This window comes from Corvus moneduloides, chromosome 25, assembly GCF_009650955.1.
Source record: "Corvus moneduloides isolate bCorMon1 chromosome 25, bCorMon1.pri, whole genome shotgun sequence".
NCBI classification, from domain to species: domain Eukaryota; kingdom Metazoa; phylum Chordata; class Aves; order Passeriformes; family Corvidae; genus Corvus; species Corvus moneduloides.
Genome location: NC_045500.1, coordinates 388,257 through 404,796, shown reverse-complemented (window position 1 = coordinate 404,796; position 16,540 = coordinate 388,257). Strand labels below are relative to the sequence as shown.

The 16,540-nt window shown below is 46.2% G+C and overlaps 1 protein-coding gene across 5 annotated transcripts in view; it reads right to left on the bottom strand.

Moving 5' to 3' along the window:
• ARHGAP32 (Rho GTPase activating protein 32) overlaps positions 1 to 16,540 on the bottom strand; it is a 239,011-nt gene that overhangs the window by 168,496 nt on the left and 53,975 nt on the right. For 4 of the 5 annotated variants that reach the window (XM_032133850.1, XM_032133852.1, XM_032133851.1 and 1 more), the window contains exon 1: positions 8,335 to 8,418. The exons of the other annotated variant lie outside the window; for it this stretch is intronic. The gene's annotated coding sequence lies outside the window, so the exon portion shown is untranslated. Of the gene's footprint in view, positions 1 to 8,334; positions 8,419 to 16,540 lie in introns of those variants that run through there. 5 annotated transcript variants of the gene reach the window in all.

Genomic DNA, 16,540 nt, shown 5'->3' with positions numbered 1-16,540 from the left:
TCATAACTGAAAGTACACTGGAATTTTCTGTTGTTAATTTCTGCCATGATGGTTTATAAAGTGTGAAGAGCAGAGTTCACAGGGTGTGAAGAGGTGAGTTTATAAGGCATGAACAGAGTCAAATAAAAACCAGAAAAATAGTTTACTAACTCAGCTTGAACTTTTCTCCTTTTAGTAATGTTTTCCAGCAATTTGCCATCACAGCTAGGTGCCATTAGCACCCAAATACAGTTTTTAACATCCTTCCTACTGCTCAAAGGAGCAGAAAGTGCTGCAAAGGCCAGAAGGAGGTTCCCACCCCATGAACCAGCAGGGTGTGCTTCCACCATTGTTCTCAAGCCACTGAAATCTGCATTTACAGAACATTCCTCATGTGTCATTAAACCTGTCTCCACAGAATCCAGAGGAAAAGTGCGTGGTAAAACCCCTGAGTGGTACCCTGCTCTCTGCGGGGGTTGTGCTCCAGGAGGCAGGAGTTGTTCCGGAGTTGTTCTGAAGCACATTGCTGCTAGAGCACAGGGAGCAGAGCCATTGATAACCCGTGGAACCATTCGTTCTGCATAAATACACTCCTTTTTGGGCCCTCTGGCTGCAAATTAACCCGTGCTGGCTTTCTGGACCCACACAAAACTCATCTTCACAGCAGCAGGTTGAAAGCCCTTCCCTCCAGCCCCGCCAGCCCAGGGGCTGAGCCCCTTCTGCCTCAGCCGAGGGCGATCACTCGGGGCTCTGCTGCTGGCAGGGCTCAGCACCAGGACCAGATCCAGCACAGCTGCATTCCAGCTGGCATCCCTGCTCCTGCTGCTCCTCACGCAGGGCCCGAGGTTCCAACCCTGGCCTTGTGGGGCTTGCCTGGCTGCTCCTGGGGCAGCGCGGTCAGGCACAAACCCCACTGCTCACTGACTGCACCTGCACTCACCTGAAACTAATTCACCACGTTTGTAACCACTCCTGCTCTGGCATTCCCCCAGCAAACAAGACATGAGAAATCAGGAAAATCACAGTCAAGGAGCTGAATTCAATATTCCTTGGAGGGAAATCTTTATCTTCACAGAGTCCTGTGGCCACGTGGCTCAGATTTCCCCCTGCCAATGTTTCCAACCTCAGCATTTTAACTGAGTAACAAATTCTCAGAGGAATAAATTTCTCTCCTGAAATTCATATGCAGCAAAGCCAAGACCAGGATTGATGTTGTTTGCACACCCAACAGCTCTGCAGACCCTGCAAATCCCACAATTCTTGCTAAAGGGACAGTGACAGCAGCCAAGCACCTTCTGTCTGCCAGCCCCAAATGGAGAGAACAGAACAACAAATAAAAGGAATTTTGCCTTTTGTCTGTGAGTTTTGAGATTTTAAAGTGTCGTGAATATGTATTTTAAATGAGCAAAGAGGTGATCCTGAGCCTAAAAAGCAAGGAAAGGGATTGGAAAAGGTCAGCACAAACAGGCCCAATACAAAACAGAACATTGTATTCAGGGTCTGTCGGCATCTGGAATTATTTGTGAGCAGCTGCTCCTGAGAAGTTCCATGTGTGGTCAAGCACTGAAAAGGGAGAATGTGCTCAAACCCAGGGACATTTGCTGGAGAAAAGGTTTTTGTGTGATTTGTGTGTCTGCAATATTTGTTAACACTGAAGAGTGGAGAAAAGCTGTATTATTCCTTCAAGTCATCAGTCCTGCACACAAGGGAAAAAGCAACATCTCCACGAAGGTTCTGCTGCTCCAGAACTGGGGAAAAACCGATTCTGTCAACAGCAGAGACACCACTGGGAAACTGGGGGAAATTAATTAAAATGAGGCATGGACTTTGCACAGAACGGGCTGTAAGCTAGGGAGATGTCCAGGGAGATCTAACACACAGATTCGGGCAGGGTTTCCATGAAGTGTGTGACGAAACTATTATCACCTCAACAAGGCTAAAAACACTGCATAAACAAAGCCCAGGAGCACAACACAGCTTCACAATTAATACTGAGTTGGAGTTTTGGTTCATTGTCTGCTGCTTTTATATATAAATATATATATGCACACAGAAACTGTGAGAGTTCTCCTTCTTCGTTTTGGTTCTGTTTTAAAGAAAAAACTTCCCATTTTGCACTCAGAAGCAATCAATCATGGATGCTTTTATAAGCAGGGGAAAATATAATTCAAGTGTCCATCTGCATTCCCAAACCAGACCACGCAGTGTGTCATTTTAAAACAACAAACTTCATTAGAAACAGCAAACTTTATTAGGGTGAAGCTGGCAAGGAAAGCCAAGGCGAGGAGGTAAGGAAGTTCCCAGTGCTCCAGGACAACACTGTGCCTGCACAGCACATTAACTGGGAGAAAAGGGAAGGAATTGGTATGTCTAACAAGGCTTTTTCCCCACAAGAACTCCACTTGTGGTGCAGGGAGCTGTCACAGCAGTTTTTCCAGTAGCGCAATTATCTCCCTATGAAACTTGCTTCCCTCTCCAGAGTCCGGCGGGGGGAAGGAGGGGGTGTTTGTCTTTTCTTTCCAGTAATGAACCCCTGGCTGGCAGCCTCAGCAGCTCTGCTGTGTTTCCCAAACTCACGCTGGCTCCAAGGCTGCAGATGGAAGCTCAGCTCCTCCACCATCCCAGCAACCATATCCCAACGTGTCCCATAAAGGATAACTCTGGGCTTTGCCAGAGCAGCCCCCACACATGAGCAGCAGAGCTCTGACACTTCCACAACTTCCCTGGGGGATTTGAGGATCAGATATGGAAGCGATCAGAGGCTTGTTAATCTCATTATATTGCTCCTGCAAAAAGCTATGAGCAACCATGGCAGTATTAAACAAATTAGTTTGTACATGAAAAAAGTCAACACAGCTTTGGTTAACTTTCAGGGCACGAATTTAAAGGCTCTCTGCAACCACAAATACCAGGATTTAAGAACAACCATCCTCTGAAATTGATATCTGGTGTGTGCTGGCCTTATTTCCCCCCCACCATTAATAGGGGATGGAGATTCCCAGCCCATGAAAATCTAAGTGTTCTCATGTGTGCCCAGAAGCAGCTCTCCTGGTAGCACAGGGAGCTGGGAAAGTCCCTTTAAGGGAAGCTGTCAACACTGAGCATTGCATGAGACCCTGCAAGATGAAGACACCGGTGTAGTTTCCTTTCTTGTTCTATTTTTCACAAGCCATGCCTTGTTTCTGGTGAGGCAAGCCCTCCAGCCAGCCTGCTCCTCTCTCAGTGCTCCAAAAGAGACCACTTTAACCACAGAAAAGGCTCAGATCTGCTCCTACACTCTGGCTGTTCCCTGGGCTGACACCACCAAGAGTTGGTTTCGCAGTAGATTTTGCTGATGCAAAGGGATGTTAAGAGGTGTCACTGCCTTTACCCTCACAGGAGAGTGCCTGAGTATCAAACACGTAGTATCAAATTTGTTAGGACAGATGCCCAAGGTCAAAACCCACTCTAATTTCACCTGTAGCAAGGGGTTTGCTGGGTGTTTGATGCCATTCAAAGTCCTGCTAAAGGAAAACATGAAAATATGGTCATGGTCCCTCTTCCCATCACTCCAAATTATGAGATTTGCTCAGAAACTGTGACAAAAAATGTACCAAGTAGTTAACTGCTCTTTTTATTTACCTTTTGACTCTCAATTGCATGGACTTTGGGCTGTCAAAAGCTTTCTCCTAGCACTTCTTTATTAGAACACAAACAGATTTTCACACAGCCTCTGTAGGCATATGCACTTAAAATAGTTGGATATTTCCAACTTAAATAGGTGGATATTATATGTAAATAATTTTTTTTAAAGCATGGCATGCACTGGCCCAGCACATTTACACTCCCAAAACAGAAGCCAGCACAGTGACACTGAACACTGCAAAGAGATACAATGCACATTTACAAATGACATTTATCTCATACAGCAAGCAAAGCTGCTCCACTGAAGTATCAGTAAGAGCAAATGCACAGAGAACAGCAGACTGAAAAGGCTTGGAAATACTGTATTTATTATTTCTGAAAAGGGTTTGTGTGATATCTTGTTATGTTTCACTTTTAAAAGGACAAAACCTTCTGAAATACACAAATGAAAACAAGTGGCCAGAAAATCAAGCCTGTTTCCACGGTTAAAATACTGCTTAAGAGCTGAAATCTCATCTGCCACATTCCAGTCCTGAACAAGATCTGGAGCACTAATTTATAAACCCTGGGGGGGGGGAATGCTAAGAAATCCTTGACTATTCAGTAGCCCTGTGAATAGGAAAATCTCTGTATAATGCACAAGGAAAGGGAGAAAGCCCAGCCCGCTGGTGTTCATTAGCGTCACACTCGAACAGGGACATGCACCCGGTGATCCGGATCCAGCGGGGAGTCACAGCCACAGAACTGCCCCTTCCAAGGGTGGTTAAACCCCACCAGGGCTGCACACTGCCCTAAATCCATCTGCCAGGAGAAAGCAACCACCACCACTGCCCGTGTCCAGGAAAACATCATCTCTTACTCCAGAAAAGTCACAGGATCCCCCTGCTAAAACTGCCCCCAGCTTGAACTGTCTGAAGCAAGAAATGAAGAGCTGAGTTAAACTCTCATCAATGCTCTTGGACAAGGGCTTTCTGGTCTTTAACATCATGGGAAGTGTCAGGTTAGAAGTCCTTCCCCAATCTGGATTAACTGGAGAATTTAGACCTTGGAGAAGCCTCGCAGTGACCCTGAAGTAAATCTGTAACCCAAGGAGCAGCAATGCTCTGTCACCTCTGGGTGCTTCAGGAGTTCAGTCAGGTGTGGGACGGGAGAGGGGAGGCCCAACCCTTTATAAATGCAATAATCTGACACAGATGATCCAGCACATCCTGCCTGCTCCTGGGCACACCTGGCTCTGCCCAATACAGCCACTGCCCCTCGCAACCAAGGGTGGCCTCTGCCACTACAGAGCTCCTTGGAGCAGACTGAAGGGGAACTAGAACAGATCTTTTAGCAAGTATTGCACTTTTCCTGCTGTTTTACCCAGAGGAGGAAGCAAACTAGATTAGATGTGGATTGCATAAGGAAAGGCAACTAATGGAAAAGCAGGTGTCACATCACCTCCAAGGTGTCTCCAGAGGTGCTGAGATAACTAATTCCACAGTCACACTTTCAGAAGGAGTGAACACGGGATCTAAGAGAAGCTGGAATATAAATGGCACTTTAAAGCAAGGTACCAAGTTCAAATTCCTGCCCTCCTTCTCCTGCCATCCCCACTCTAAATCACACTGGATCTTCTCACCAGTCAAAGGCACAGCTGGGAGTGTGAAATGCACCCAGGTGCTGAGGGTTATACTTCAGCTTCTTTCTGGATCCCCAATTCAGGCATGTTTGCAAGCTCCAGAAACAGTACACACAACCTCCTTCAACAAACGCACAAGAGCGAGCAGCTGAGCAGCTGCACCACTCCATCCTCAGGAGCTGGATGGAATTCTAGAAATGCCCCCTCTTCCTCAGCCCCTGCCACTGCATCCTGTCACTATTCCCAATATTCAAAAACACACACAAAAGGTGTACATCTGCCTGGTTTTGCTTTTTACATGAAAACACACCGGAGCCTGCCCTGCTCTGACTCAACAGCTAACGAGCTGCCCGCTTTGGCCATTATCCTCAGGATTGGGAAGCTCAGATCCCATCCCAGTTCTCCTGCCTTCTGTCCATCACATCCACCCTTTCAAAGTCACCTTATTTCTCCTTTTCACCAGGGATACTATGGGTTTTTTTTTTTCTCTTTTCTTCAGGCTGACAACTGAATGGAAGCTGGGAATAACATTCCTTTTTTCAACATAGGTGAAAACTAAGGGATTTAATTCCCTTTAATGATGACTATCAGGAGCAGAACATCAAAAGATTAAACTGTGGTCCCTGACACCAGGGCATGAAGTTTTCATAAAATATCAAATAATGAGAAACATGGTTTAACACAAAGAAAGATTAAACCAAAAAGCTCGACAAAGGGGGATTAAATGATTATTTCTGTATTTTTGATATAAATACCGAGGATATGTCACACAGGACATTGTTACACTGGTTGTTACAAGACCCAGGGGAGCCAAGGACGTGCTCACCAATGCTCTGATAAAATTGTCCCCTCCCTGCATAAGACAAAACGAAGGGATTTTTCCACGGAAAGCATCCCGGGGAGCCGGAGCCTGGGAAAGCTGTGTGCCGGAGCTGGAGGGCGCTCAGAGGTCAGGAGCAGAGGCAGCTCAGCCACGAGCAGAGGACACGCCGTGACACCCAGGTCACCCCGAGCTCCCTGTGCCGAGCACCAGTCCCGAACACCAAACCCCAGCCTGGCTTGGAAGATGTTCCCCATCCCAGGAACACACTCGGCTCTGTCCCTGTCCTCCCAGCCACTGCCCTGCAACACTGCTGCTTTCTGTCCCTCTTCCCCCCAGCCCCAAGGGCAGTGTTATGGGTAGGGCAAGGACTCTGCAACCCTTGGATGTGCCACTCGGAAAAGGACGTTTTTCCTGGAGAAAATCTGAATCAGCACAGCACATTCACTCTGACATCAATAACCAGCAATCTCCCTGAACTCCAAGCATCCATCAGGAGCACTGGAGTAAAAGCAGAAAGTTAAAAATACTCCTATAATCCTGTTAAATGCAAGCTTTGCTTCTAAAAAACAATACCAATTTTATCTCTGTTCTGAAAGGCAGGACATGAGCAAGAGATCTGCCTTCAGAGAGGCAACCATAGTAAGCTCATCCGGAGTTCTGTCATACTCTGGACTCTCTGCACAAGTGACAAAAAGAGGGGATGTCACTGCCAGAACCAAAACCTATTTAATCTGCAGACTTCATGGATGACAAGAGCCATTTGGAGGAAAACTGCATAGATTTTATCAAACCACTGCTAAACTTTGTCTGTCTTCAGCCAGAAACCTCATACTGCACATACTGACATTGCCAGCTTCTCACAAATATCAGAGCTCCTGTTCCCAAGGGAATTCACACCAAACACAAATCCTGTAGCTCCTATTTACAAAATCTGCTCTGGCAAGCATGTGGCTCTATCCTTGGGTGACAACACACTGCCAATACATTGCATTTTGTGCTTTTTCCGTGATGAAGCTGGGGAGTGTAAAGCCTTCAGCATCAGCACACAAGACACAGTTAATTTTTAAATACAGTTTTGTTTCCAAGTAAGAGGAACCAAAATTTTCCAACTACCTTTCTCACAGTACCCAAGTCAAACAATGAGCAGATATCCAGCAGCAGCTTTCCTAAGGATAAATACTTCAAGGAAGAAAGAAAACACAGACAAATTCAAAGAAATGTTGCAGTGCTGGTAGGAGCTACTCTCCTTCAGTTTCTGGCAGTGTAAGTGAAGTAGGAGGAGTCAGCATAAATTACCAAGACTTTGTTGATAATGTGTTAAACAGTGAAAAAAGAACCTGCGTCTCCAGCTCCAGGCACCTTGGTTCATAAATAACTTCTGGTGTGGTAAAACCGCCTTGATCTGTAACCCAGGTAGGTGGTAACAGCAAATTTTAAATGATACTGGGTCCACAGCTCCCTCCTTTTTTTCCTCACTAGTAAATATTCACTCTCAGCCCTGAAGTAGAAAATCCCAGTTGAACTGCAATAGCACCAGGCACATTTCCTATCAGCCACAGCACAAACCCAAACCCAGGGTGAAGGAGATGATTTGCCATGAAGATAATCAGCACTGCCTCATTCCACAAGAATTTTAACGACACACACATGATAACCTGGCCCTCCAGAACTATCACTCCTAAACCCATATCCTATCAACAGCTCTTAGTTATCCATTAGAAAGGAAAAAAATACTCAGCACAGAGCCCTTGTGACTACTGCTGCCTTCACACGAAGCAGACGCTGTGTGCTCCTCTCTGCTATGCGCAGGGTATGGTGCATTTTTTAATAGAAAAAATGCATTTTCTGTCATGTTGATAACCACATTCCACACACTTCACCTGAAAATGCCTCAAGGACTGCTCTCACAAAAAAGGACGGGATGCAAAATCAGACTTTGCCTTCTCCATGCTGGTGGGAGCTACACAGCGTAATGTGGCTGAAGCAGGCAATTAACCTTTCTCCATTCAAAAGCTTAACCACTTAAAAGACACACAGTCATTTACATGGGTTTAAAAATACAGCAAATATTAAAATGAACTTGCATTTGCTGGATGGAAACGCCACGTTCGCCTTTCCTTAATCCCGCTCTACATATTTATTAGGCATCGCCGGCTCTGACCAAGTGTGAAACAATTACATCCCTCGGAGACACGGTCGCAGCACTCCATCGATGAGGGTTAAAATAAAGGAGGGGAAGGGAGGCTCGTCCCGGAGGAGCGTCCTGAGGGCTGTGGCTGGCACTGACCTGTGCGATCCATCGAGGCCGGTCCCGGCTGCGGCTCCGGCTGCGGCTCCGGCGGAGCCCGCGGCGAGCGCGACCGAGCGGCTGCGGGGGAAGGCGGCGGCGGCGGCGGCGGTCCCTCCCTCCATGTTGCGTGTACGGCCCAGAGCACAGAGCAGAGCACAGAGCAGAGCACAGAGCAGAGCACACGGCACAGAGCAGAGCACACAGCACAGAGCAGAGCACACGGAGCCGCGGGAGCTGCGGGATGGAGGTGCCCGGGTAAGGAAGGGGCAGCGGCTGCTCCCGCGCCAGCCCCGCCGCGATGCTCCGGAGCCCCGGGTTCAACCCCCCCACTAAGGTGTGTTTATAAAGGAAAAGCACAAGGCAGCTCGCGGGTCTGGGTTCCCATCCTGCCCTCCCCTCAGCAGCATCGATTCATGTTTTCCTGAGGCTGCTACAGGCATTTCAGCTGTAACCCTTTCCTGGCTGCAGGAGGAAAAGGCATCTCTTTGTCCTGAGCACCTCCATCCCGGTCCCTCGGATCCACGCAGGGATGTTTTCACCTGCCCTGCATGATCTGACCCCAAAATAATACTTAAACAAGTGACCAGTAAGGACCATAAGAGCAGGAGTTATTCCCAGTTCTGCCAACTGGTTAACCTTGGATATATCACATTATTGTGTTCACTGTTCTGCTTCCTCCTTTTGGAAAACACGGTAATATTTACTGTGTTCCCAGAGGAGACTTGTAAGTCTTCATTTATTTCTCTGTTTATGCAGCCAGTTTGAAAAGGAGATGTGTAAAAACTGCTATTATAATTTCTAGTTCATACACCAAACCAGAAATGAGAAATAATTATTACAACCTAACTTTCAGATCCCATTAAAAGACTGAAATCCTTCACCAGACCACCAGTGCAGCAGTGAGGATGATAAGCTCTCCATCCGAGGCACTGAGGTCTAGCAAATAATAGGAAAGCCTGGATGATGGATGACTCTCAGTCCTGACTTGGCCATCAGCTTGTTGTGTGACCTTCCTCAAGCAATTTTAATCTTTCTGTATCAGTACAGAATGCAGAGCTGTTCTCATTTCTGTGGAGCGGCCCAAGATTTTCTGTATTGTTATCACTGCTACTCCTGCCTGAAGCTCAAAGGTACAAGCTAGAATTTGTAGCAACACTGGATATTGTCCGGCCGCAGCCCATGGAAACTCGATGTGGAATCTAAAGGTTTTGCATACAGTTCCTTTCAACTCAGCAGGATGCTGAGGGTTATCAGTGTAAGTGAAGATTTTGGGGGGGTGAAATTCTGTATGCTCTTTGGACTCAGCAAGACACCAAGTTCAGAAAGACAAGAAGATTTCCAAAACAACACCTTTTTGTTTAAAATTCAACAGAAGAGGCTGCACAACCCCAAATTATACAGAACAGTCAGTGTAACTGTTCTTTTTTAGTCTGTAATGGTTGGATCAGCACTGCTTGCTAAATGCTGTATAACCAAGTGACAATAACCCCGTTCATCAGCCCTGATGCCTGAGGACACAGCCAGGCCAAGCATGAGCTCAGCACTTACAGGAGACAGGGAAGATTCAAGCTTGGCAAAGCTGAGCAAAGTCAAACAGGTTATACCCGTTCTGTGCCTAGAAAGCCTAATGATTCTTTCCAAATCCCTCTTTCCCAATGCTAATTTTTCTTTGTTTCACCAAAACAGACAAGAATGGGACAAGCTAAAGATAGAACAACTTAATAGGAAACAACATGCCCATTTAGGAAAAAAAGCTGTTCTCTTTTTGCATCAGTGGCTGCTGGGCTGCAGGAGCTGTTTGAACGCCCCTCACCTGCAGCTCCCAGTGACAGAGACCAAGGGATACTGGGTGGATTCATCCCAGGGATTATAAACCTCAGCTGGTGGTCTTGACCTCTCTGACTTGAGTGGGGAAGTTAATTCAAACTCCAAGACAGGAGAAAAGTGAAGCACACTGAGAAGTGAAGGGTTTTCACAACGTGATGAGGACAGAGCCAGGGCAGAGGTCCCCAGTGGTCCAGGACCCCAAAATGGAATGAGAACACAAGGTGTTCTCCACCCAGGTGTACTACAATAAAATACTGCACCCTAACGTGACCACAGATAGAAAATAAACCCCTGCTTAAAGGAGTGAGGCTAAAACCCAGTTCCATAGCTCCTGGAGAACAGTGTTCAATCCAAGCTGAATGAAATAGAACCAAACAAAGCAGACCCAGAGCTGTCACATCAGAAAGTGATAAAGCATAAAAACACAACAGACACTGTCCACAAAGCATCTGTAACAGCTTAAGGTCTACTACCCTGCTTAGAGGAGTAGAAATAGCTGTGGGGGAAAATGAGGGAAATGTATTCACTACAGCTCCAGCAGACTCTTCCAAGGACCTGGAGCCTGTGACAGGGAAACACAGAGAAGGTGCATTTCAGTGCACAGAGACTGAGCACAGGCACTCCCTGCACAGGCAGGTGTTGGGGGCACGGCAGAGCCTTGTGCCCTGCTGTTTCCATGCTGAGATCCCACCTCCAGCTCCTCCTGCCAGCTCCTCTCTCCTCACCCAGGGCTACCTGTTCTTCTGCACTTTGGCTGCAAACCGTACAGCTAAACAATAACAAGGATTTGGTTTCACAGCTAACTAGAATTCACCAGTTACTAGGAACACCACTGTGCACATCCAAGTGTCACATCTAAAAAGGTCTTTAAGATGTCTCTTAGACAACCAGGCTCAAAATTGCTATGGTTTGATGTAACCTCACAGGCTTCCTGCGCATGAGCTGGGTTCTTTCTGCTGCACATAAGTTTCGACAGCAACGGATCATTTTTCTAACACAGACAAGTCCCCCTCCCTATGCTTTCCCCTTATTTAGGGCTTGAATTATCACAATAACAAAACAAAATTAAAAGTGTGACTCAAATTGGGATTTTGTTGCTGTTTTTTCAACTAGGAGAACAGACCAGAGAGGTATCACTAACTGCTCTAATTTGCTGTTAAATTAGCAATTGGCCTGGGAACATTTTATTTCTTAATCCTTGGGGTAACAGGGGGTGGCTCAGAACCAAATTCAAAACAAATCTCCAACCTGGACAGCTGCTCTATGACACAGTTGCACCCATGACCAATTTATTTAACTTCAGGTTGATAGAGCTCACACGGATAATTTGATTTACATAATGATTCAGCTTTCTACCACCTAAATAAACTTTGGGAAGCTGCAACAGCAACTCCTGTTTCAGACAATTCTCTCCTAACAGAAACTTCTGTCAACCAATTAAAGAACAGGATTAGGCAATTCTTCACCACTTCTCACCTCTGCCAGTACTTTCTTTCCACCTTTGATAGTTTCTCTGAGTTTAAACACTATTCTATTTAAGAAGATAAAAGTGCCAAGCAAGAGAGGATTTTGAATATAACCTCTTCGATTGCTTGAGGTTATCTAGGCAGAGAAAGACCAAGTATGCTGCAAGCCTTCCTCCCTTGCTCTTTGCATAATTTTTCATTAAATTAAAAATGGATTGCCACTAATAATGTATGCATGATAAGACACTGTAGGATTGCTTTTGTTTCCAAAAGTAAACTAATTTAATGGGAAAATAGTTCAATGTTAAGATATACAATTTTTTGAGTAAATTATTTGAAGCAACACCATTTTTGTAGGGTATTTTACAACCACAGTTTTAGGTGAGGTGCTGCTCAATATGCAGTGAAGCAAGTTCAGGAAACAAAGACAAACTGGACAGCTGGAACCAAGAAACTAAAATATTTAAGAGAAGATCTTACTGCTAGCCCAAGATGAGAACTATTTCATTGCTAATTAACGATATAGGTCACAAACTGCTCTCTCCTGAGGATTATGACAGGACATTTGCCTCCCCCAGACACAGAGTGCAGTTGTTCAGGGCCTGTTTAATATAATTTTATACGAAAAATGGTGGTTTTATACCAGAAGGACTCGGTGAATCACAGCACAAGAAAGAGAAAACCAGGTTGCACTTTGTGACTGACAAAACACATGTAAAAGCCTTTCAAGCTGTGCCCACATCAGAGGCTCCTCCGGCAGGGTTAGGCTGGATGAGGCTCCCAAGGGCTGCCTGCAGCCGTGCTCCCACATGAAGGCAAAAGTGCTGAGCAGGCACCTCCCAGCCCCTGTCCAGAGGGACATTCCTGCACATTCTCCCGTGCAAGAGCTACGCCCAAGGCTCCACTTTACATACAAGTGCACTGCCACTGCTGCACACCTCCCAGTTAATCATCTTAAGGGCCATTTACCCAGCCATGCGTTACTGCATCTCTGGGACAGTTACTGCACCTCCAGACCTCTGTCCTGCTGAATTCCTTGGATAGACCTTGGATTTGTGATGCCCAACCAATCTGCTGCAGGCGTGTTACTGATTTCATAAACTGCAGAGTGAATGTGTTTATCAAGGGAAGGAGAGAAGAAACAATTTAGGATCTCAGTGAAAACCCAGCAAATGCCTCATAGCAAGAGGGTGACTGGGATGTGGAGACCAAGCTCCACTCACACGGGGTACATAACGTGGGACCTCTTCAGCTCCTAACCAAGCCTTGTGTTACAAGGAATCAAATTCAGTTTTTGCTACAAGATAGGCTGTAAAAGCAACACTCAGCAGCGCAGTCATTGCTAGAGATGCCAAGCAAACACATGGAACTGAGTGTCCCACCTCCCCTTCCTAAAGCCGAGCCAGGCTGAGCCATCAGGTGCTGTACCTGTGCAAAGACATTGGCACATTCTGTGGCACTCCTGCACAACAGCAATGCTGCCAAGCCTGACACTCCACAGTCAAACCCACACTGAGAACTCAGACCCTTTCTTACGAGTTTGCACTGTAAAATGCGTGTCAAAAGCTCCAACAGGACACTCAGACTTCAGACACAGCACCAGAAAAGGAAGCTAAGGAGCCCCTACCTGGCTCCAAGTCCCTCATGGGACACACAGCATGTGTTTTTAAGTCATGAACCACAATCTTCACTGGTGGAATCCCTGTCAGAAGAAGAAATAGGAACTGCCTGCAACTTACTGTTAGCGAAACCTTATTCCAGGGTAAAGGGGAACAGCCTCGTGGAGCAGACACTCAGCTAGATGAGTAATTCCAGCACTCCCACACTGCCTTTCTTCCTCCCCCGGAACAGTCTGAGCAAGCTGCTGCTCAGGACAGGTTTGAGCTTGTCCTGTGGTACTGTGCCCAAGGTGTGTCTCTGTGTGCGATCCACCTGCTCTGTTCAGCACTGTCCATAACCCCTCAGCACCTGCCCTCAGGGAATGAGCAGGCACTCAGAGGTATTCCCCTCTAAAGTGTCTCAGACATGACAAAAGAGAACTCTGCAGTGCAAAGGAAACAGCAACCTTGGTTAAAAATTTACATTTTCACAAGTTCACTATGGAGACATAGATCATCAGTGTCACAGATGCTCAGGAGTAGCTCATTCCTTGGACTTGTTTCCACCTGGTTCAAGACTTGAAAATCTGTCTCACTGAGCCTAGAGAAAGTGCAAGATAAGCTGCAAGGACAAGAAAAACTCCTGAGGGATGGAGAGCAGAGATGTGAGAGAGGGAAGCAAGCACAGTAATTACCACACACAAGGTCTGAGTTTCTCCAGCCTCGAAGAAAACAGGAGCAGGTTTAGCAGCAGGGAGAAGCAGAGGCAGCTCAGGGGAAAGAGGTGTTTGAGCTCCTGACACTGCTGTGAAGAGTTCTTGCCACCCTTAAAACTCATGGCCAAGAGAGAAACTCTGTTCATTAAAGCTGGATGATGGAAGGGGCCCGTGAGGGAGAGGCACAGTTTGAGCCTGAATATGGTGGAAAGCAGCCAAGTCCGAGGAGTGGGGGAACAGATCAAATGGCAGCAGCACAGACACATTTCACTGCCCCCAGGGCACAGCTCCCCCAGGTAACAGCATCTGGCCTCCAAAAGATGGCAACTCATGGAGCAGCTTCTTCTCCAGAGCAAGAGCTTTGCACTAGCAAGGACACAGAAAGAACATCTTGCAAGTGGTTTGAGCATCCATGTATCTATAACCAGAGGAGACTGCACAAGAGTTGAAAAATTCAAATGCTTCCCCCATCTATCCATCCCTCTCCTTTCTGAGCATCATTCCACATTTCCCCATTTCCACTTTTCAACCCAGCTGCTCTTAAAGTACAAGCTGATCCTCTCTTTTGTCATATGAACTGAAAAATGTGTGTCAATTGTGAGTGCTGTGGGCAGTCCAGACCACCAGAGCAGTGCACCTTTGGGCTGCAGGAAGGTATCCCATGGGATTGCACAGTCCATCCTCTGCAGCAGGAGTGATCTGACTCCACACCTGCATAGCAGGGAGCTTCCCATCTGGGAGAGCTGGGAACTGCATTAAGCATCTCTGCTGTAGCTGTCAGGCACTCGGTGGCTAAATACACAGTCCTACAAAGGGCTCCACTTTGCTTCTTCCCCAGGTGTAAAGCTGCAATGAGCTGCTCTGGTTTTATATTAGGCAACCACGATTTGACTCACAGGAATATACTGTAATAGCTCTGGCAATAATTCTGCCTCTATCTCACCTCAGTCCCCGCCTGGATGAAAGCTTTTATTTAAAATATCCCCCAAAACAGTTGCAAGGACAGAAAGAGAAGTGAATTTCTGTCTTCTGTGTCACTGCCTGCTCTTATCGCAGCCATCATTCTCCTTTCACTGACTCTCTCTGAAACAGGGCTATGGTTTTGCCTGTTCAGACATTAAAGTTTGCAGATACTGTGGTTTAAGTACCTCCATCTGTACAATTGCTCAGTTCTACTCTTTCTAATCATGTACAGGCAGTTAAACCTTCCTTCTCCACACTCAACATACAAGTACTTCATCTAGGAAAGGATATTGCTGATGTCCTCCCTGTGAAAACCAGGGAACTGAAAGTCAGAAGAGGAATGATTACTCAAACATTCCCAAACCTGCCTGTGTAACCTCTCAGAGCTCACACTCAGTGTCATGCCAAGTTCTCCACATTAACCCATAAAAGATTTCCTCAGAGATCAGTGACTTGGGACTGATGAGGAAGTCAGGGCACACATCCCAGGAGGTGAGCCTGTGAATCCTGCAGGAAGCTTCACTTGACTGAAGCTGCATTCTGCACAGACACTACTGCAGCAGGAAGGTATCTTTAAATGACCTCTGCCTTGCTCTCATTATTAGAAGGCATTTTCAGAATCGTTCCTCTTCTACTTGTGTGTTTTAAGCCACATCAAATGCCCAAAAACCTGACACCCAACTTCCACTTTGCCCTGCTCCTCACATCTTCTCACATCACTGCTTTACTTCATCAGGTTCCTGCTCAATTGCTTTCTCCTTTTCAAGTTCTCATCCTTTGTTTCCTGCTCTCCACTTTATCACCCTGCTTTCCCACTCGAATCCTTCATTGTCCTGCTGTTACTTCAGCCCTTCCACAACCTCTTATCCATATTCTTCTTTCCATTCTTTCACTCCTTCATTATCACAAAATGTCCTGTATTCTCCTTTCCCAAGCGTTGCTTTCTAAGAAACCACTGTACCCTGCTACAATTAAAAAAATCAAGTCTTTTCAATCAAGTCTTGCAACTGTTAAACCCTTGGAGAGAGGTTGGAAAAAGCTGAGGAACACTGCTTGGTTTTAATTTTTAACACTGTCCTACTGGTGCCCCTAAATCAACATTTAATGCCCACAGCTTTCATGGGCAAATGAAATGCTAAAATCCAGCCAAAGTTAAATCAATTATCCAGAGGTCTTGACACAAGCATTGACACCTTGACACCAAGAACACTTGATAAAGTACAGGATTTTGTCTCCCAGGTCATTTATCCAGACACGGGACACATGGTTATGCTGATAGAGATTTATTTTCTTGTCTCTGGAAAAATGGCTATGCAAAGCATTCCCTCTCCAAGCACAAAAGAGGTGACAGTCTCTCCCCTGCTCTGCAGCAAGTTTGGAAGCTGAAGAAGGGAAAGAAATCCAGTTAAATCAGTTGAGACTGCTGAAGGGAGACAACACATGGTACTGTCAAGGTGGGAGACACAGGGGAAGCAGCAGGAAGGATCAGCTCAACGTCTCACACAAAATCCAGACAGTTCTGCACCACAGGGTAGGACTGGGAGAGGAAATTAGGAAATTCTAGAGTGTTGTTGGTGTAAAACTGGATTTAAAGCTTGTGGGTCAAGCAGCATCACACAGGGAACCTCAAATT